General features: G+C 45.4%; 1 long non-coding RNA gene across 1 annotated transcript in view; it reads right to left on the bottom strand.

Moving 5' to 3' along the window:
• LOC149972558 (uncharacterized) overlaps window positions 1–22122 on the bottom strand; it is a 140056-nt gene that overhangs the window by 41228 nt on the left and 76706 nt on the right. Inside the window, exons 2-4 of the long non-coding RNA XR_016491047.1 lie at window positions 11913–12017; window positions 9918–10132; window positions 9627–9818 (exon numbers count right to left, since the gene is read on the bottom strand). This is a non-coding gene — a long non-coding RNA (uncharacterized LOC149972558). The remainder of the gene's footprint in view (window positions 1–9626; window positions 9819–9917; window positions 10133–11912; window positions 12018–22122) is intronic.

Genomic DNA, 22122 nt, shown 5'->3' with positions numbered 1-22122 from the left:
ATCGGGCGGTGCACAATTAGCCCAGTGGCGTCTGAGGTAGTCCGTCATTGTAAATAAGAATTTGTTCTTAACTGACTTGCCTAGTTAAATTAATGTTGTATTTAAAAAAATATTTTTTATGACTAATCTTTCCTCTGTCCCCAATACATACAACATATGTAAAGCCCCTCAGTCAAGTATTGAATATCAAGCACAGATTCAACTACAAAGACCAGAGTTCAATGGCTGTGATGGGAGAAAACTGAGGATGGATCAATGACATTGTATTGACTCCTCAATAATGACCTAAATGACAGAGTGAAAGAAGACTACAGAATAAAAAATATTACAAAACATCATCCTTGTATGCAACAAAGCACTAAAGTAAAACTGCAAAAAAGCACAGCAAAGCAATACACTTTTTGGCCTACAGTAAATGCAAAACCTTATGTTTGGGGCAAATCCAACACAACACATCACTGAGTAACTGCCTCCTTATTTTCAAGCATGGTGGTGGTTGCATCATGGTATGGGTATGCTTGACATCAGCAAATACTGGGGAGTTTTCCGGATAAAAAGAAACGGAATGGAGCGAAGCACAGGCACAATCCCAGAGGAAAACCTGTTCCAGTCTCCTTAACATAAGAGATTGGGAGAGGAATTCACCTTTCAGTAGGACAATAACCTACAACACAACACAAGCTTGAAGAATGTTTTCAAGAATAATGGGCAAAAACATGTGCAATCCAGTTGTGCAAAACTCTTATGCCAAATGCCAAAGGTGTTTATAACATTAATTGACTCAGGGAGCTGAATACTTTTGCAACACCTATATTTTAGTTATTTAATTTGTATTAATCTTAAAATCATTTATAATTTTTCTTCCACTTTGACATTACGTAGTATTTTGTGTAGATTGTTGACAAAAAATGAACATTAAATACATTTTAATTTGTAACACAATAAAATCTGAAGAAATCCAAGGGGTCTGAATCATTTTGCAAGGCACTGTAAATTGTGGGGCTGTTTGGTGGGAAAGGCAGGGGTTGGAATTCCCAGAGTTCATCGCTTTTCATTGACTCCAAATCAAGTGGAGAAGTCATGTGGAATTGCTGTGGCATTGACAGGCAGGGAAGGCAATGGTTGGACTTAATTGTGTATTTGCCAGCTTCCTGGAGGCCAAGTGGAAGATAGTGGCAAGAAGCACAGGCAGCATGTCAGAGACAAGTGATGGAAGGCCTCCATTTTTTACAGGACAGTGACTCGTGTGAGTTTGGAAAAACTTGCAGGGATCAGTCGTGCCCTGGAGTCTCCATTCCCCGATAGCTCTCCTGTGTGATATACTGGGCCAAAACTGTAAATTTCATTTCCATTACTTGTTCCTCTCTGAATCATCGCCTGTGATTACTTTATGCGTTAACATTCTTGGACAATATGCCCTTGAAAATGGTCGGCTTGGACTTGTGAGAACAGCTGCTTCTTGTTTGTGGGTCTTTAGTCAAAGAAGAATCTGTCATACTTTCATGACTCTGCAGCTTTAGCTCTCTTTGTAAACTGATGGGGACAGAATGTACTTCCTAAAGTTATGAGGCATAACTAGAAGCACGGCGTTGTCAGAAGGATTAACATCTCAATGCATATAATTCAAAGGGACTCCATTGAGAGCCTGGTTCAGGTTACCTTGAACAGATCTTGGGGAAGGACTTTTCCCCCTTTAAGCTTTCCTTATCAGTGTTATGTGGAAGCAAGCAATAGTTCTAGGAAATAGCACCACCCAGTCCATGTTAAAATCAATATGACTCCACTACAGAGTGGGGTATTGAATACCACTTTATTTTTTAGATCATCCACTCTTGTAATCCTTAGAATCACAGAGAAAAGCTTGATGAAATATGCATTACATGTGCGCTGGCATGATTGATTAAAAAGCACCTAGAGTAAATAATTGTATTTGACCATCATTTATGAAGTGAGCTTTAGAGCAGCACCGGTAATTTTAACTCCTCAAAGAGAGACGCTAATATTCGCATACAGATGCAATGACTGTTTTGATGATCTGGTGATAGAGCACAACAAGCCAAACTCAGAGGTGTCCTTCCCATTGAAACAGAAGGGGCACGTACCCCCTCAGTTTCATCCATTTGTAGGATAAAAATATACATGCACAGGCTCCGGTATAAGTTGAAACAGGGGGGCTGCACGAGATAGCCTCCAACAGCAGTAAAGTCATGAAAGCATTTCTTTCAGAGGATTGCACAAAAGTAGGGGTAGATTCACTACCTCTTCAGCGAAGCTTAGGCATCAGTTGGAATCTAGAAACAGACAGCTTCCCCTTTCGTGTATCCCGAGAAGAGAAGCCGTTCACAAGAAGAACATGAACAATGTGAATGGGAAACCCCTCTACCAGAAGAGAAAGAAATGCAGTGGAAAATGTGGAAAGGCTAACTGATGGAACTCGAACAGCTCACTATCCGAAAGCCCTATGTCCTTGTCTCATTGTCTTTCACTTTATTTTTTAAAAAAATGTCACCTTTATTTAACCAGGTAGGTTAGTTGAGAACAAGTTCTCATTTACAACTGCGACCTGGCCAAGATAAAGCAAAGCAGTGCGACACAAACAACAACACAGAGTTACACATGGTAAAAACAAACATACAGTCAATAATAAAGAAAAAGCCTATATACAGTGTGTGCAAATGAGGTAAGATTAGGGAGGTAGGTAATAAATAGGCCAAAGTGGCGAAATAATTACAATTTAGCAATTAAACACTGGAATGATAGATGTGCAAAATTTGAATGTGCAAGTAGAGATACTGGGATGCAAAGGAGCAAAAAAATCAAATAAATGAATAACAGTATGGGAATGAGGTAGTTGGATGGGCTATTTACAGATGGGTTATGTACAGGTGCAGTGATCTGTGAGCTGCTCTGACAGCTGGTGCTTAAAGTTAGTGCGGGAGACATGGGTCGCCAGCTTCAGTTATTTTTGCAGTTCGTTCCAGTCATTGGAAGCAGAGATTTGAAAGGAAAAGCGGCCAAAGGAGGAATTGGCTTTCGGGTTGACCAGTGAAATATACCTGCTGGAGCGTGTGCTACGGGTGGGTGCTGCTATGGTGACCAGTGAGCTGAGATAAGGTGGGGCTTTACCTGGCAAAGACTTATAGATGACTTGGAGCAAGTGTGTTTGGCGACGAATATGAAGCGAGGGCCAGCCAACGAGAGCATACAGGTCGCAGTGGTGGGTAGTATATGGGGCTTTGGTGACAAAACGGATGACACTGTGATAGACGGTATCCCATTTGCTGAGTAGAGTGTTGGAGGCTATTTTGTAAATGACATCGCCGAAGTCAAGGATCGGTAGGATAGTCAGTTTTACGAGGGTATGTTTGGCAGCATTAGTGAAGGATGCTTTGTTGCGAAATAGGAAGCCGATTCTAGAGTTAATTTTGGGTTGAAGATGCTTAATGTGAGTCTGGAAGGAGAGTTTACAGTCTAAACAGACACCTAGGTATTTGTTGTTGTCCACATATTTTAAGTCAGAACCGTCCAGAGTAGTGATGCTGGATGGGTGGGCAGGTGCGGGCAGCGATCGGTTGAAGAGCATGCATTTAGTTTAACTTGCATTTAAGAGCAATTGGAGGCCGCGGAAGGAGAGTTGTATGGCATTGAAGCTCGTCTGGAGGTTAGTTAACACAGTGTCCAAGGCGGGGCCAGAATTATACAGAATGGTGTCGTCTGCATAGAGGTGGATCAGAGAATCACCAGCAGTAAGAGCGACATATTTGATGTATACAAAGAAAAAAGTCGCCCCGAGAATTGAACCCTGTGGCACCCCCATAGAGACTGCCAGAGGTCCGGACAACAGGCCCTTCGATTTGACACACTGAACTCTGTCTGAGAAGTAGTTGGTGAACCAGGCGAGGCAGTCATTTGCGATACCAAGGCTGTTGAGTCTGCCGATAAGAATGTGGTGATTGACAGAGTCGAAAGCCTTGGCCAGGTCGATGAATACAGCTGCACAGTATTGTCACTTATCGATGGGGGTTATGATATCGTTTGGGACCTTTAAGCGTGGCTGAGGTGCACCCATGACCAGCTCAGAAACCAGATTGCATAGTGGAAAAGGTACGGTGGGATTCGAAATGGTTGGTGATCTGTTCGTTAACTTGGCTTTCAAAGATTTTAGAAGGTAGGATAGATAGATATAGGTCTGTAGCAGTTTGGGTGTAGAATGTCTCCCCCTTTGAATAGGGTGATGATCGCGGCAGCTTTCCAATCTTTCGGGATCTCGGACGATACGAAAGAGAGGTTGAACAGGCTAATAATAGGGGTTACAACAATTTCGGCTAATAATTTTAGAAAGAGAGGGTCCAGATTGTCTAGCCCTGCTGATTTATAGGGGTCCAGATTTTGCTGTTCTTTCAGAACATCAGCCATCTGGATTTGGGTGAAGGAGAAATGGGGGAGGCTTGGGCAAGTTGCTGTGGGGGTGCAGGGGTGTTGACAAGGGAAGGAGTGGCCAGGTGAAAAGCATGGCCAGCCATAGAAAAATGCTTATTGAAATATCCAATTATTGTGGATTTATCAGTGGTGACAGTGTTTCCTAGTCTCAGTGCAGTGGGCAGCTGGGAGGAGGTGCTCTTATTCTCCATGGACTTTACTGTGTCCCAGAACCTTTTGGAGTTTGTGCTGCCAGGCAACCAGGCATCTTCTACTGACTGAATGAGGTCAATATCCTTCCAGGATACCCGGGCCAGGTCGATTAGAAAGGACTGCTCGCTGAAGTGTTTTAGGGGGCGTTTGACAGTGATGAGGGATGGTCGTTTGAACGCTGACCCATTACGGACGCAAGCAATGAGGCAGTGATTGCTGAGATCCTGGTTGAAGACAGCAGAGGTGTATTTGGAGGGCAGGTGGGTTAGGATGATATCTATGAGGGTGCCTGTGTTTACGGATTTGGGGTTGTACCTGGTATATTCGTTGATAATTTGTGTGAGATTGAGGGCATCAAGCTTAGATTGTAGGATTGTAGGGTGTTAATTAAGCATGTCCCAGTTTAGATCACCTAACAGCACGAGCTCTGAAGATAGATGAGGGGCAATCAATTCACAAATGGTGTCCAGGGCACAGCTGGGGGCAGCAGGTGGTCTATAGCAGGCGGCAACGGTGAGAGACTTGTTTCTGGGAAGGTGGATTTTTAAAAGTAGAAGATCAAATTGTTTGAGCACAGACCTGGATAGTAAGACATAACTCTGCAGGCTATCTCTGCAGTAGATTGCAACTCCGCCCCGTTTGGCAGTTCTATCTTGTCGGAAAATTTTATAGTTAGAGATGGAAATATCACGTTTTTCTGGTGGCCCTCGTAAGCCAGGATTCAGACACAGCTAGGACATGGCAGAGTGTGCTAAAGCAATGAATAAAACATACTTAGGGAGGAGGCTTCTAATGTTAACATGATTGAAACGAAGGCTTTTACGATTACAGAAGTCAACAAATGAGAGGGCCTGGGGTATGGGAGTGGAGCTAGGCACTGCAGGGCCTGGATTAACCTCTACATAACCAGAGGAGCAGAGGAGGAGTAGGATAAGGGTACGGCTAAGGGCTATAAGAACTGGTCGTCGCGTACGTTCGGAACAGAGAGTAAAAGGAGCCGGTTTCTTGGCACGGTAGAATAGATTCAATGCATAATGTACGGACAAAGGTATGGTAGGATGTGAATGCAGTTGAGGTAAACCTAGGCATTGAGTAACGATGAGAGAGTTTTGTCTCTAGAGACATCAATTAAACCAGATGAGGTCACCGCATGAGTGGGGGGTGGGACAAGAGGGTTAGCTGAGGCATTTTGAGCAGGGCAGGAGACTCTACAGTGAAATAAGACAATAATCACTACCCAAAACAGCAATGGACAAGGCATATTGAGATTAGAGAGAGGCAATCCGTAGCCGAGTGATCATAGGGTCCAATGAATATCTGGACAGGCTGGAGACACAGCGATTCAGACAGCTAGCGGGCCCGGGCTAGCAGATACGCATTCAGGGGATGTCGTGACGGAAGAAGTCTGTTGTTGTAGCCCCTTCATGCGTTTACGTCGGCAGACCAGTCGTGGTTGATCAGCAGGTGTCCGTGTAGTAAAAGTGTCCAGGCCAATTGGCAAAATAGGAATAGTAGCCAAAGAAATTGACTGATGGACCACTACAGCTAACAGTCCGGTATGCTCTGGATAGCTAGTGGGCCGTGGCTAGCAGGCTATCAGATGGGCATTCAGGGTACGTCGCAACGAAAGACCAGTTGAAAAAAACCCTCGGGTGGATTATGGCGGTAGTCCAGTCGTGATGGATTGGAGGGCACCGTATCGGCAATAGAAGGTGTTCAGGCCAATTGGCAAAATAGGTATTGTAGCCCAAGGATTGGCTGATGGTCCTCTTCAGCCAGCCGGGAGACGAGCCTAGCATAGGCTAGCTCCAGGCTAGTTGGTGCTTGCTTCGGGACAGGGACGTTAGCCAGGAGAAGCCAATCGGACAGCATCTAGCTAGCTGTGTCGATCCAGGTGAAGAGGTACAGAGCTTGCGGTAGGAATCAGGTGATATGGAGAAAAATGAGTCTGATAAGCTCTGGGTTGAAAACCGCTGTACAGACTGGCAGGAGTTGTCCTGGCTAAAGGTTAGCTGATGACCACTATCAGTGGATAGCTGACTACTAGCTAGTAGTTAGTTAGCTGGCTAGCTTCTGTTGGGGGTTCCGGTTCTGAGGTAAAAAAAAATAGCAGATCCATACCACATTGTGTGAGGCGGGTTGCAGGAGATTATGTTGAAGTTGGGGTTAAGAAAAATATTTTAAAAATATATGTGAAGAAAAAATATCTAAAAAGATATATATAAAGATATGTACACGGTACACGACAAGATTAATTCAAAAGACGTCTGACTGCTACGCCATCTCGGATTGGATTCTTCCACGTGCGAAGAGAACTGTGCATTTTCTCAGATGCATCCAGGATGGCCATATCAGCTGTAGCCTACCTCAGAATGGCTGATGTCAAAGGAAAAAGTCATGTTGGGTTCATTATGGGAAATTCCAAACTGGCTCCACATTCTGCTCACACTGTTTCAAGCCTAGAGCTTTGTGCCATTGTCTTAGCAGTTGAGATGACAGAACTGATCATTGATGAGATGGACATTTAGATTCATGAAGTGAAGTTCTACACAGACAGCAAGATTATGCTAGGATATATTCACAACACCTCAAGAAGATTCTACATCTATGTGTCAAACAGAGTAATTCGCATAAGGAAGTCCACACAGCCAGACCAGTAGTACCACGTCAGTACAGAGAAAAATCCAGCAGATCGTGGAACTAGGCCTGTGCCAGCAGCCGTCCTCAATCACACCACCTGGTTCTCAGGCCCACCCTTCCTGACAAAGATAGAGAGAGAAGAGTCTACTCAGTCAGAAACTTTCAAACTTGTAGGATCAGATACTGACACAGAGATCCAACTGCAAGTCACAACCTTCACTACCGAAGCTACTGAAGTCCTATTTGGCTCACACAGGTTTGAACTCTTCTCCAGCTGGAAGTTGCTCACCCAAGCAATCACAAAACTACTCCAAATGGCCAAATCCTTCTCCAGGGCTCCAGACAGTGATAAAGGCTACCTTCTTAAACAAGCCAATACCACCATCATCAGATGCATACAGCAAGAAGTCTTCAAATAAGAAATAAAGTGCCTCACCAAAAGAGCAGAGGTCACCAAGCACAGTCCACTAAACAAGCTGGACTCTATCATTGATAAGGATGGGTTGCTAAGAATCAGAGGTCGCACAGCAGCAGCTGATATGTCATGGGAAGAGAAACACCCTTTCATCATGCCCAAGAACCACCATGTCACCACTCTGTTGGTGAGGCAATAACACAAGCAAGTTGCACATCAGGGTTGTCACTTCACTGAAGACGCAATCCGGTCAGCTGTATTGTGGATAATTGGAAGTAAAATACTGGTATCCAGCATAATTCATAAATGTGTGATATGCAGAAAACTTAGAGGAAAACTGTGTTGTGTCTTTGGCATCATTAAAACTGAAGACTTATTTATCTCTCTGTAATTAGTATTACGCGATTAAACTGATTCATCATGTAACTGTAATTAACTAGGAAGTCGGGGCACCAAAGAAAATATTCAGATTATAAAGTTATAATTTTCCTACTATAACTTTCAGATATTTTCATATCATATTAGTCTTCAAATTAATTAATTATTATTTATCAGTCTCATTCCAAACGTCGTAAATTGTTGGTTATCTGCACGAACCCAGTCTTCACTATGAGTCATCCATACATCAATTGTCTTAAAATAATTTATTTACTAACAAAGTAATTCACAGAAATGCATCACACAAACAAACACATTAGATATGGTTACATAAATACATCTAAATGATAGGGGGATGTACCCTAGTGGGCTAAACCGGCATGGCGGCTTGTTAGACAGAGTGATAATTCTAACAATTGAAATTCGAATCCTTTGCACATGAACGCTCACTCATTCGGGAACAATTGCAATCAATATATATATTTATGCTCAGTGTGTCGTCGGGATCTCTGTTGAAAAGTTTGTTTCTGTTGGAGAGTCTGTCCGCCCTCTCTCTCTCTCTCTCTCTCTCTCTCTCTCTCTCTCTCTCTCTCTCTCTCTCTCTCTCTCTCTCTCTCTCTCTCTCTGTTGTGGTTAGAATGTATAGTTCAGAGTGACATTCATTCATGTCGTTATAGAATAGATGTTTCGGAGGTTGTCGGTCTTCGCATTCAATGATACCGAATTCCTAGCTGCAGACTAGTAATTAATATCAAAGACTTGTTCTTATTCTGTCGGTATCGATAGTCTAAGAGTTCAACCACATGGTATGGTTAAAATTTTCAGCCATCTACTCAAACCTTAGCTTATACTCAGGTTTATGGTCTCCTCTCAAACCTTGGCCCTCTCGTTATCGAGGTAAGTTGGTCTCAACCTTAGTCCTCTCGTAATTGAGAGGAACATGGTCTGGTGATAGAAAACCCGGGTGGGGGTTTTATTCGGAAGAGTAGAAAAGGGCCTGTCCCAGGACGCCAGACCATAACTGTGCTCATGGGCGGTTCTCTGATTTAGTTGAACTCCAAAGGGAATTGGAGTTTCCTTCATTAAACAGTCCAAAATCACATTACACAATTTCACAAACAGTATCATCCTCCCCCATTCATCTTATACAACAATTAGATGTAAGCCTCATATCTGAGGCTATTGTATAAACAGCGTTATAGTAATGTGGCTGTATTGTCTCCGATGAGTTTCACAAATTGTACCAAACGGACCAGTTCGTAGCTGGATTCTTCACCGATCTTTTATACCTTCTCCAGAACATAAATGTCATTCAGTTCTCCAGTTCTGTGAGGTGGAAGAAATTTGTTTGTTCTCTACATGAACTCAATCTCTCTCTATACTGTCTGGCCATGAGGCAGGATCTTCCCTAGGAATTTACGTCCTCTCTGACCACAGCAGCCTGGGTGTGGGAGACAGAGGTAGGGGAATGGTGCAGAGGTAGGGGGATGGTGCAGAGCTGTGTCCAAAGAGGGCAACGTTATAACAACTGGATGAGCAAAATACTGTATGTCAGACTTACCTGCAGACAGACTTGCCTCTGATCCTCTATTCACTCATGTTGGACAGGACATCATTGGACCCTGGAGCATCACCTCTCATAGGACCAGAGAAGGCAGTGCTGAAAGTAAAAGCTGGTCCGTCCTGTTCTTCTGCATGAGTACCGGAGCGGTACACATCGAAGCTTTGAGAAGATTATTCTCTATCCGAGGACCTGCAAAGCAACTATTGTCGCTCAGATTGTGGCACAAACTTTATCGGTGCCTGCAAAGAGCTGAAGATCAGAACAGATGACTCAGAGATGAGTACTTACCTTCAAGACCAAGGATGCATGTGGATTTTCACATTTGAGGAGCTTGGGAGAGGATGATCGGAATCGCTCGTCGCATTCTGGATGCCACGCTTCTGAAAGTTAGTTCTATTCGTCTCACACATGAAGTCCTCACCACACTCATGGCTGAAGTCATAGCAATCATGAACGCTCGACCCATAGTTCCAGAGATGTCAGCAGTTCTTAAACATGCAATGCTTCTGACACAAAATATTGAAACTACAACAGCACCCCCAGTAGACGTCAACCTCATAAATCTCTACAGCAAGCGATGGAAACAAGTTCACAGCCTAGCAGAAACATTCTGTAAAAGATGACAAGAATGCCTGGTGACACGCAGAAAAAGTTGGCAAGCCTAAACTGCAAGTTGGAGATGTCGTCTTACTAAAAGACACACAAGTCCACCAAAACGAATGGCCTAATAATAAGCATATAAACATAGTGACATAAAATGTCATTATGCTAAGCAAGGAGTGTTCTGATAGCTGTACTTCTGTAAAAGTATTATATTGTTCTATGTTGTCATCTAGTGGAGAATTTGGGTCTGTAGCTTTTAATTTGCTATCTTTCGATTTAGAGCTATTTCCTGTCAGAACAATCTGAGCGATCCTACTAGGCCTTGGTTAAAGATACGTCTGTAAGTACTTTCAAGTTATTAGAACATGCTTTTGCTAATTCAAATTGTTTCTAGAATATTTCTGTTTTTTACAAACAGGCCGTTTATTTTGGGTACATCAGTCAGACAGGAAGTGGAGAAAAATAGACCCTAGCATGAGCTATATGGGACTCTAGGATTGTGTGTATATGTTTAGTGGCACCTTTCCTGTGATGTAAATTGTCATAATTTCTACACTGTCATGTTGGCTAGATAGGCTCGTTTTCTTGTTGATAACTCGTGATAGAGATGCTGTACTATATTTGTATCCCTTTGTGCGAATGTACACTTCCGGTCAAAACTTTTAGAACACCTACTCATTCAAGGGTTTGTCTTTTGTCTTTATTTTGAGCATTTTCTACATTGTAGAATAATAGTGAAGACATCGCTCTCCAAGATGGCTTAGCAGTCGGACGTGTGTTTTGTCTTGTCCCGTCCTGTACCGTGTAAATATGGTTTTCCCTTGTTTTTTTTCGTATATGTTTCGTATATATTTTAATTAATCGCACTTTCCATCTACTGACTGAATATACTCTACTGCAACCCACCTCACCCAATGTGGTACGGATCTGCTATTTTTATACTTTAGAACCCCTATCAGGAGCTAGCCAGCTAACTAGCTACTAGCTAGTAGTCAGTTAGCCACTGCTAGCGGTCTTCACCGTTAACTTAGAAATCAGCCAGCCTCAGCTCAGTCACTATCTGCCATTCTGCACAGCGATATCAACCCAGAGCATATCGGACTGCTTTTTCTCGACTACATCTCCGGATTCCTATTGCAAGCTGTTACACTGGATCATCGCAGCTAGCTAGCTTCAATCCGAGTGGCTACTCCTGGCTAACGTCGCTGTCCCGAAGCAAGCACCAGTTAGCATGGAGCTAGCCTTGACCTAACGTAGTAGCAACTACTGAATCGGCTACCTGACTCATCTATTGCTACTTGTCTGACCCTATGATCACTCAGCTACACATGCCTCTCCCTAATAATGTCAATATGCCTTGTCTATTTCTGTTTTGGTTAGTGATTATTGTTTTATTTCACTGTAGTCCCTAGCCCTGCCCAATATTCTTAGATAGCCCTTTTGTTCCACCCCCCACACATGCGGTGACCTCACCTGGATTAACTGGTGCCTCTAGAGACAAAACCTCTCTCATCGTCACTCAATGCCTAGGTTTACCTCCACTGTACTCACATCCTACCACATCCGACCCTTGTCTGTATATTATGCCTTGAATCTATTCTTCCACGCCCAGTAATCTGCTCCTTTTACTCTCTGTTCCGAACGCACTAGACGACCAGTTCTTATAGCCGTTAGACTTACCCTTATCCTACTCCTCCTCTGTTCCTCTGGTGATGTAGAGATTAACCCAGGCCCTGCAGCCCCCAGCACTGCTCCAATTCCCCAGGCACTCTCATTTGTTGACTTCTGTAACCGTAAAAGCCTTGGTTTCATGCATGAACATTAGAAGCCTCCTCCCTAAGTTTGTTTTATTCACTGCTTTAGCACACTCTGCCAACACTGAAATACTAGCCGTATCTGAATCCTGGCTTTGGAAGGCCACCAAAAATCCAGAAATTTCCATCACCAACTACAGCATTTTCCGACAAGATAGAACTACCAAAGGGGGCGGAGTTGCAATCTACTGCAGAGTCATACTATCCAGGTCTGTGCCCCAACAATTCAAGCTTCTACTTTTAAAAATCCACCTTTCCAGAAACAAGTCTTACCATTGCCGCTTGTTATAGACCCCCCCCAGCCCCCTGCTGTGCGCAGGACACCATATGTGAATTGATTGCCCCCCATCTATTTTCAGAGTTTGTACTGTTAGGTGACCTAAACTGGGATATGCTTACCACTCCGGCCGTCCTACAATCTAAGATACACTACCGGTCAAAAGTTTTAGAACACCTACTCATTCAAGTGTTTTTTGTTGTTGTTTTTTTAAAACTATTTTCTACATTGTAGAATAATAGCAAAGACATCAAAACTATGAAATAACACATATGGAATCATGTAATAACCAAAAAAGTGTTAAACAAATCTAATTATATATTTTATTTTAGATTCTTCAAATAGTCCCCCTTTGCATTGATGACATCTCTGGAATGCTTTTCCAACAGTCTTGAAGGAGTTCTGCTGGCCATTTGTTGGCTGCATTTCCTTCACTCTGCGGTCCAACTCATCCCAAACCATCTCGATTAGATTGAGCTCGGGTGATTGTGGAGGAAAGGTCATCTGATGCAGCACTCCATCACTGTCCTTCTTGGTCAAATAGCCCTTACACAGCCTGGAGGTGTTGGGTCATTGTCCTGTTGAAAAACAAATGATAGTCCCACTAAGCCCAAACCAGATGGGATGGCGTATTGCAGCAGATTGCTGCGGTAGCCATGCTGGTTAAGCGTGCCTTGAATTCTAAATAAATCACAGACAGTATCACCTCCAAAACACCATCACACCATAACACCTCCTCCTCCATGATTTACAGTGGGTAATACACATGTGGAGATCATCCGTTCACCCACATCGCGTCTCACAAAGACAGTCAGGTTGAAACCAAAATCTCCAATTTGGACTCCAGACCAAAGAACAAATTTCCACCTGTCTATTGTCCATTACTCATTTTTTTGGCCCAAGTAAGTCTCTTCTTCTTATTGGTGTCCTTCAGCAGTTGTTACTTTGCAGCAGTTCAACCATGAAGGCCTGATTCACATAGTCCCCTCTAAACAGTTGATGTTGAGATGTGTCTGTTTCTTGAACTCTGTGAAGCATTTATTTGTCCTGCAATTTCTGAGGTTGGTAACTCTAATGAACTTACCATCTGCAGCAGAGTTAACTCCGGGTCTTCCATTCCTGTGGCGGTCCGCATGAGAGCCAGTTTTATCATAGCACTTGATGGTTTTTGCAGCTGCACTTGAAGAAACTTTCAATGTTCTTGAAACTTTCCGGATTGACTGACCTTCATGACTTAACCTGTCTAGGACACAGGATCCGCTAACGGAACCCCCCCCCCCCCCCCCCCCTCCACAATATTCCTCTGAAAAGGCAGCGCGGGAAATTCTAAAATATTTTTTAGAAATATTTAACTTTCACACAAGTCCAATACAGCAAATGAAAGATAAACATCTTGTTAATCTACCCATCGTGTCCGATTTTAAAAAATGTTTTACAGCGAAAACACAACATATATTTATGTTAGATCACCAAAAAAATCCCAAAAAACACAGCCATTTTTCCCAGCCAGAGATAGAGTCACAAAAGCAGAATTAGAGATAAAATTAATCACTAACCTTTGATAATCTTCATCAGATGACACTCATAGGACATCATGTTACACAATACATTTATGTTTTGTTCGATAATATGCATACTATTAAAAGTTATATTCCAGGTCGAATAAACTGGTCAAACTAAGTAGAGAATCAATCTTCAGGATGTTATTATCATATATGTCCAATAACGTTCCAACTGGAGCATTCATTTTTGTCTACAGAGTAATGGAACGCATGACGATAAAATGAGTACTGCGCATAACCAGGAACTGGCATTCTGCCAGACCAGTGACTCATTCCCCTCCCATCCGGTCCCACATCACACGTTCTACTGACTGTTGACATCTAGTGGAAGGCGTAGGAAGTGCGAACAGATCCATATCTTACTTGCATGTGAATAGGCGAGGAGTTGAAAATCAACCAGCCCCAGAATTTCCACTTCCTGTTTGGAAGTTTGCCTGCCCTATGAGTTCTGTGAAACTCACAGACATAATTCAAACAGTTTTAGAAACTTCATAGTGTTTTCTATCCAATAGTAATAATAATATGCATATATTAGCATCTGGGACAGAGTAGGATGCAGTTCACTATGGGCACGCAATTCATCTAAAGTGAAAATGCTGCCCCCTATTCCTAAAAGGTCAATGTAACAAGGACTGTCGTTTCTCTTTGCTTATTTGAACTGTTCTTGCCATAATATGGACTTGGTCTTTTACCAAACATGGCTATCTTCTGTATAACCCCCTGCCTTGTCAAAACACAAGTGATTGTCTCAAAAGCATTAAGAAGGAAAGAGATTCCACAAATGAACTTTTAACAAGACACTCCTGTTAATTGAAATGCATTCCAGGTGACTACCTCATGAAGCTGGTTGACAGAATGCCAAGAGTGTGAAAAGCTGTCATCAAGGCAAACAGTGGCTATTTGAAGAATCTCAAATATAAAATATATTTTGATTTGTTTAACACTGTTTCGGTAACCACATGATTCCATATGTGTTATTTCATAGTTTTGATGTCTTCACTATTATTCTACAATGTAGAAAATAGTAAAAATAAAGAAAAACCCTTGAATGACTAGGTGTTCTAAAACTTTTGACCAGTAGTGTAGATGCCCTCAATCTCATACAAAAACCTACCATGTTCCACCCCAAATCCGTAACCATGGGCAACCTCTTAGATATCATCCTGACCAACTTTCCCTCTAAATACACCACTTCAACCAGGATCTCAGCGATCTCTGCCTCATTGCCTGCATCCGTAATGGGTAAGCGGTCACTGTCATATGCTCCCTAAAACACTTCAGCGAGCAGGCCTTTCTAATCGAGCTGGCCCGGATATCCTGGAAGGATGTTGACCTCATCCAGTCAGTAGATGATGCCTGGTTGCTCTTTAAAAGTGCTATCCTCACCATCTTAAATAAGCATGCCCCATTCAAAAAAATGTAGAATGAAGAACAGATATAGCTCAGGGTTCACCCCAGACTTGACTGCCCTTGACCAGCACAAAAACATCCTGTGACGCTCTTCATTAGCATCGGATAGCCCCCATGATATGCAAAAAGTCAGGAACCAATATACACAAGCTAAGGCTAGGTTTTTCAAACAGAATTTGCATCCTGTAGCACTAATTCCAAAAAGTTTTGGTACACTAAAGTCCATGGAGAATAAGAGCACCTCCTTCCAGCTGCCCACTGCACTGAGACTAGGAAAAACTGTCACCACCGATAAATCCACAATAATTGGATATTTCAATAAGCATTTTTCTACGGCTGGTCATGCTTTCTATCTGGCCACCACTTACCTGGTCAAAACACCTGCACCCCCACAGCAACTTGCCCAAGCCTCACCCTGCTCCTCCTTCACCCAAATCCAGACAGCTGATGTTCTGAAAGAACTGCAAAATCGGGATCCCTACAAATCAGCTGGGCTAGACAATCTGGACAATCTTTCTAAAATTGTTGCAACCCCTATTACTAGCCTGTTCAACTTCTCTTTCGTATCGTCTGAGATCCCCAAAGATTGGAAAGCTGATTGGAAAGCTGCCGCGGTCATCCTCTTCTTCAAAGGGGGAGACACTCTAGACCCAAACTGTTGTAGACCTGTATCCATCCTGCCCTGCCTTTCTAAAATCTTTGAAAGCCTAGTTAACAAACAGATCACCGACCATTTCGAATCCCACCGTACCTTCTCCACTATTCTCCACTATACAATCTGGTTTCCGAGCTAGCCATGGGTGCACCTCAGCCACGATCAAGGTCCTAAACGATATCATAACCTCCATCGATAAAAGACAATACTGTGCAGCCGTCTTCATGGATCTGGGCAAGGCTTTCGACAATCAACACATTCTTATCGGCAGACTCAACAGCCTTTGTTTCTCAAATGACTGCCTCGCCTGGTTCCAACTACTTCCCAGATAGAGTTCCGTGTGTCAAACTGGAGGGCCTGTTGTCTGGACCTCTGGCAGTCTCTATGCCACAGGGTTCAATTCTCGGGCCGACCCTTTTCTCTGTATACATCAATGATGTTGCTCTTGCTGGTGATTCTCTGATCCACGTCTACGCAGACGACACCATTCTGTATACTTCTGTCGCTTTTTTGGACACTGTGTTAAGAAACCTCCAGACGAGCTTCAATGCCATTACAACTCTCCTTCCATGGCCTCCCAACTGCTCTTAAATGCAAGTAAAACTAAATGCATGCTCTTCAACTGATCGCTGCAAGCACCCGCCCGCCCGTCTAGCATCACTACTCTTAACGGTTCTGACTTAGAATATGTGGACAACTACAAATACCTAGGTATCTGGTTAGACTGTAATCTTTCCTTCCAGACTCACATTAAGCATCTCCAATCCAAAATGTAATCTAGAGTCGGCTTCCTATTTCGCAACAAAGCATCCTTCACTAATGCTGCCAAACATACCCTCATAAACTGACTATCCTACCGATCCTTGACAAAATAGCCTCCAACACTCTACTCAGCAGATTGGATACTGTCTATCACAGTGCCATCCGTTTTGTCACCAAAGCCCCATATTGTCATGTATTGTCATGTTGTGTCTTGTTTCTGTCCTTTCTCTTCACCCTGTCTCCCTCTGCTGGTCGTTTTAGGTTACCTTTTCTCCCCCTCTTTCCCCCAGCTGTTCCTTGTCTCCTCCTAACTACCTCGTCACCCCTTTTCCCACCTGTTCCCTTTTTCCCTCTGATTAGGTCTCTATATCTCTCTCTGTTTCTGCTCCTGTCTTTGTCGGATTCTTGTTTGTGTTATTCATGCCTGAACCAGACTATCGTCATGTTTGCTGCAACCTTGTCCTGTCCTGTCGGAATCTGCCGGTCCATCTGAGCCTACCTATGTTTTGTTATTAAAGAAGCTCTGTTTACGTTAATTCGCTTTTGGGTCCTCATTCACGCACCGTAACAGAAGAATCCGACCAAGAATGGACCCAGCGACTTCGGATCCTCTCCACTCAGCCGTCGAGATCCAGGGAGCGATGCTAGGCAGACACGAGCAGGAATTGTCTGCTGCCCGACATGCCGTTGAGACCCTGGCCACCCAAGTCTCCAACCTCACAGAACAGGTTCACCATCTCCGCCTCGATCCACCGGCCACTTCCAGGGCTTTCGAATCTCGGGAGCCCAGAATCAATAACCCGCCGTGTTACTCTGGGGAGCCCACTGAATGCCGCTCGTTCCTCACCCAGTGTGATATTGTGTTTTCTCTCCAGCCCAACACTTACTCCAGGAGCACTGCTCGTGTCGCCTACGTCATATCTCTCCTTACTGGACGGGCTCGTGAGTGGGGCACGGCAATCTGGGAGGCAAGGGCTGAGTGTACTAACCAGTATCAGGACTTTAAGGAGGAGATGATACGGGTTTTTGATCGATCTGTTTTTGGGGAGGAGGCTTCCAGGGCCCTGTCTTCCCTATGTCAAGGTAATCGATCCATAACAGACTACTCTATTGAGTTTCGCACTCTTGCTGCCTCCAGTGGCTGGAACGAGCCGGCTTTGCTCGCTCGTTTTCTGGAGGGTCTCCGCGCAGAGGTAAAGGATGAGATTCTCTCCCGGGAGGTTCCTTCCAGCGTGGATTCCTTGATTGAACTCGCTATTCGCATTGAGCGACGGGTTGATCTTCGTCACCGAGCTCGTGGAAAGGAGCTCGCGTTCTCCGTTGCCCCCCTCTCCGCATCACTACCATCTTCCTCTGCCGGCTCGGGTGCTGAGCCTATGCAGCTGGGAGGTATCCGCATCTCGACTAAGGAGAGGGAACGGAGAATCACCAACCGCCTCTGTCTCTATTGCGGTTCTGCTGGTCATTTTGTCACTTCATGTCCAGTAAAAGCCAGAGCTCATCAGTAAGCGGAGGGCTACTGGTGAGCGCTACTACTCCTGTCTCTCCTTCAAGATCCTGCACTACCTTGTCGGTCCATCTACGCTGGACCGGTTCGTCAGCTTCCTGCAGTGCCTTAATAGACTCTGGGGCGGAGGGCTGTTTTATGGACGAGACCTGTGCTCGGGAACATGACATTCCTCTCAGACAGTTAAGGGAGTCCACGGCCTTGTTCGCCCTGGATGGTAGTCCTCTCCCCAGGATTCAGCGTGAGACGCTACCTTTAACCCTCACTGTTTCTGGTAATCATAGCGAAACCATTTCTTTTTTAATTTTTCGTTCACCTTTTACACCTGTTGTTTTGGGCCATCCCTGGCTAGTTTGTCATAATCCTTCCATTAATTGGTCTAGTAATTCTATCCTCTCCTGGAACGTCTCTTGTCATGTGAAATGTTTAATGTCTGCTATCCCTCCTGTTTCCTCTGTCTCTTCTTCACAGGAGGAGCCTGGTGATTTGACAGGGGTGCCGGAGGAATATCACGATCTGCGCACGGTGTTCAGTCGGTCCAGGGCCACCTCTCTTCCTCCACACCGGTCGTATGATTGTAGTATTGATCTCCTTCCGGGAACCACTCCCCCCCGGGGTAGACTATACTCTCTGTCGGCTCCCGAACGTAAGGCTCTCGAAGATTATTTGTCTGTAGCTCTTGCCGCCGGTACCATAGTCCCCTCCTCCTCTCCCGCCGGAGCGGGGTTTTTTTTTGTTAAGAAGAAGGACGGGTCCCTGCGCCCCTGCATAGATTATCGAGGGCTGAATGACATAACAGTGAAGAATCGTTATCCGCTTCCTCTTATGTCTTCAGCCTTCGAGATCCTGCAGGGAGCCAGGTTTTTCACTAAGTTGGACCTTCGTAACGCTTACCATCTCGTGCGCATCAGGGAGGGGGACGAGTGGAAGACGGCGTTTAACACTCCGTTAGGGCACTTTGAATACCGGGTTCTTCCTTTCGGCCTCGCTAACGCTCCAGCTGTCTTTCAGGCATTAGTCAATGATGTCCTGAGAGACATGCTGAACATCTTTGTTTTCGTTTACCTTGACGATATCCTGATTTTTTCACCGTCACTCCAGATTCATGTTCAGCACGTTCGACGTGTCCTCCAGCGCCTTTTAGAGAATTGTCTTTTTGTGAAGGCTGAGAAGTGCTCTTTTCACGCCTCCTCCGTCACATTTCTCGGTTCTGTTATTTCCGCTGAAGGCATTAAGATGGATCCCGCTAAGGTCCAAGCTGTCATTGATTGGCCCGTCCCTAAGTCACGCGTCGAGCTGCAGCGCTTTCTCGGCTTCGCGAACTTCTATCGTCGTTTCATCCGTAATTTCGGTCAGGTGGCAGCTCCTCTCACAGCCCTTACTTCTGTCAAGACGTGCTTTAAGTGGTCCGTTTCCGCCCAGGGAGCTTTTGATCTCCTCAAGAATCGTTTTACATCCGCACCTATCCTTGTTACACCTGACGTCACTAGACAGTTCGTTGTCGAGGTTGACGCGTCAGAGGTGGGCGTGGGAGCCATTCTTTCTCAGCGCTCCCTCTCTGACGACAAGGTCCACCCTTGCGCGTATTTTTCTCATCGCCTGTCGCCGTCGGAACGTAACTATGATGTGGGAAACCGCGAACTGCTCGCCATCCGCTTAGCCCTAGGCGAATGGCGACAGTGGTTGGAGGGGGCGACCGTTCCTTTTGTCGTTTGGACTGACCATAGGAACCTTGAGTACATCCGTTCTGCCAAACGACTTAATGCGCGTCAGGCGCGCTGGGCGCTGTTTTTCGCTCGTTTCGAGTTCGTGATTTCTTATCGTCCGGGCTCTAAGAACACCAAGCCTGATGCTTTATCTCGTCTCTTCAGTTCTTCAGTAGCCTCCACTGACCCCGAGGGGATTCTCCCTGAGGGGCGTGTTGTCGGGTTGACTGTCTGGGGAATTGAGAGGCAGGTAAAGCAAGCACTCACTCAAACTCCGTCGCCGCGCGCTTGTCCTAGGAACCTTCTTTTCGTTCCCGTTCCTACTCGTCTGGCCGTTCTTCAGTGGGCTCACTCTGCCAAGTTAGCCGGCCATCCTGGCGTTCGGGGTACGCTTGCTTCCATTCGCCAGCGTTTTTGGTGGCCCACCCGGGAGCATGACACGCGTCGCTTCGTGGCTGCTTGTTCGGTCTGCGCGCAGACTAAGTCCGGTAACTCCCCTCCTGCCGGCCGTCTCAGGCCGCTTCCCATTCCCTCTCGACCGTGGTCTCACATCGCCTTAGATTTTGTCACCGGACTGCCTTCGTCAGCGGGGAAGACTGTTATTCTTACGGTTGTCGACAGGTTCTCTAAGGCGGCTCATTTTATTCCCCTTGCTAAGCTTCCTTCTGCTAAAGAGACGGCACAAATCATCATCGAGAATGTTTTCAGAATTCATGGCCTTCCGTCAGACGTCGTTTCGGACAGAGGTCCGCAATTCACGTCTCAATTTTGGAGGGAGTTTTGCCGTTTGATTGGGGCTTCCGTCAGTCTCTCTTCCGGCTTTCACCCCCAGTCTAACGGTCAAGCAGAACGGGCCAATCAGACTATTGGTCGCATCTTACGCAGTCTTTCTTTTCGCAACCCTGCGTCTTGGTCAGAACAGCTCCCCTGGGCAGAATACGCCCACAACTCGCTTCCTTCGTCTGCGACCGGGCTATCTCCTTTTCAGAGTAGCCTCGGGTACCAGCCTCCGCTGTTCTCATCTCAGTTCGCCGAGTCCAGCGTCCCCTCCGCTCAGGCTTTTGTCCAACGTTGCGAGCGCACCTGGAAGAGGGTCAGGTCTGCACTTTGCCGTTATAGGGCGCAGACTGTGAGAGCTGCTAATAAGCGTAGAACTAAGAGTCCTAGATATTGTCGCGGTCAGAGAGTTTGGCTCTCCACTCAGAACCTTCCCCTTAAGACCGCTTCTCGCAAGTTGACCCCGCGGTTCATTGGTCCATTCCGTATTTCTCGGATCATTAATCCTGTCGCAGTGCGACTTCTTCTTCCGCGATATCTTCGTCGCGTCCACCCGGTCTTCCATGTCTCCTGTGTCAAGCCCGTTCTTCGCGCCCCCGCTCGTCTTCCCCCCCCCCCCCATCCTTGTCGAGGGCGCACCCATCTACAGGGTCCGTAGGATTTTGGACATGCGTCCTCGGGGCCGTGGTCATCAGTACCTAGTAGATTGGGAGGGGTACGGTCCTGAGGAGAGGAGTTGGGTTCCCTCTCGGGACGTGCTGGACCGTGCGCTGATCGATGATTTCCTCCGTTGCCGCCAGGTTTCCTCCTCGAGTGCGCCAGGAGGCGCTCGGTGAGTGGGGGGGTACTGTCATGTATTGTCATGTTGTGTCTTGTTTCTGTCCTTTCTCTTCACCCTGTCTCCCTCTGCTGGTCGTTTTAGGTTACCTTTTCTCCCCCTCTTTCCCCCAGCTGTTCCTTGTCTCCTCCTAACTACCTCGTCACCCCTTTTCCCACCTGTTCCCTTTTTCCCTCTGATTAGGTCTCTATATCTCTCTCTGTTTCTGCTCCTGTCTTTGTCGGATTCTTGTTTGTGTTATTCATGCCTGAACCAGACTATCGTCATGTTTGCTGCAACCTTGTCCTGTCCTGTCGGAATCTGCCGGTCCATCTGAGCCTACCTATGTTTTGTTATTAAAGAAGCTCTGTTTACGTTAATTCGCTTTTGGGTCCTCATTCACGCACCGTAACACATATACTACCCACCACTGTGACCTGTATGCTCTCGTTGGCTGGCCCTCGCTACATATTCGTCGCAAAACCCACTGGCTCCAAGTCATCTATAAGTCTTTGCCAGGTCAAGCCCCACCTTATCTCAGCTCACTTGTAACCATAGCAACACCCACCCATAGGTGGCACCTAATATACCCTTCAGCAGGTA

This window comes from Oncorhynchus mykiss, chromosome 23 (genome assembly GCF_057628025.1).
Source record: "Oncorhynchus mykiss isolate SJ-2025 chromosome 23, ASM5762802v1, whole genome shotgun sequence".
NCBI lineage: Eukaryota > Metazoa > Chordata > Actinopteri > Salmoniformes > Salmonidae > Oncorhynchus > Oncorhynchus mykiss.
This window is presented reverse-complemented; position numbering and strand designations above follow the sequence as displayed.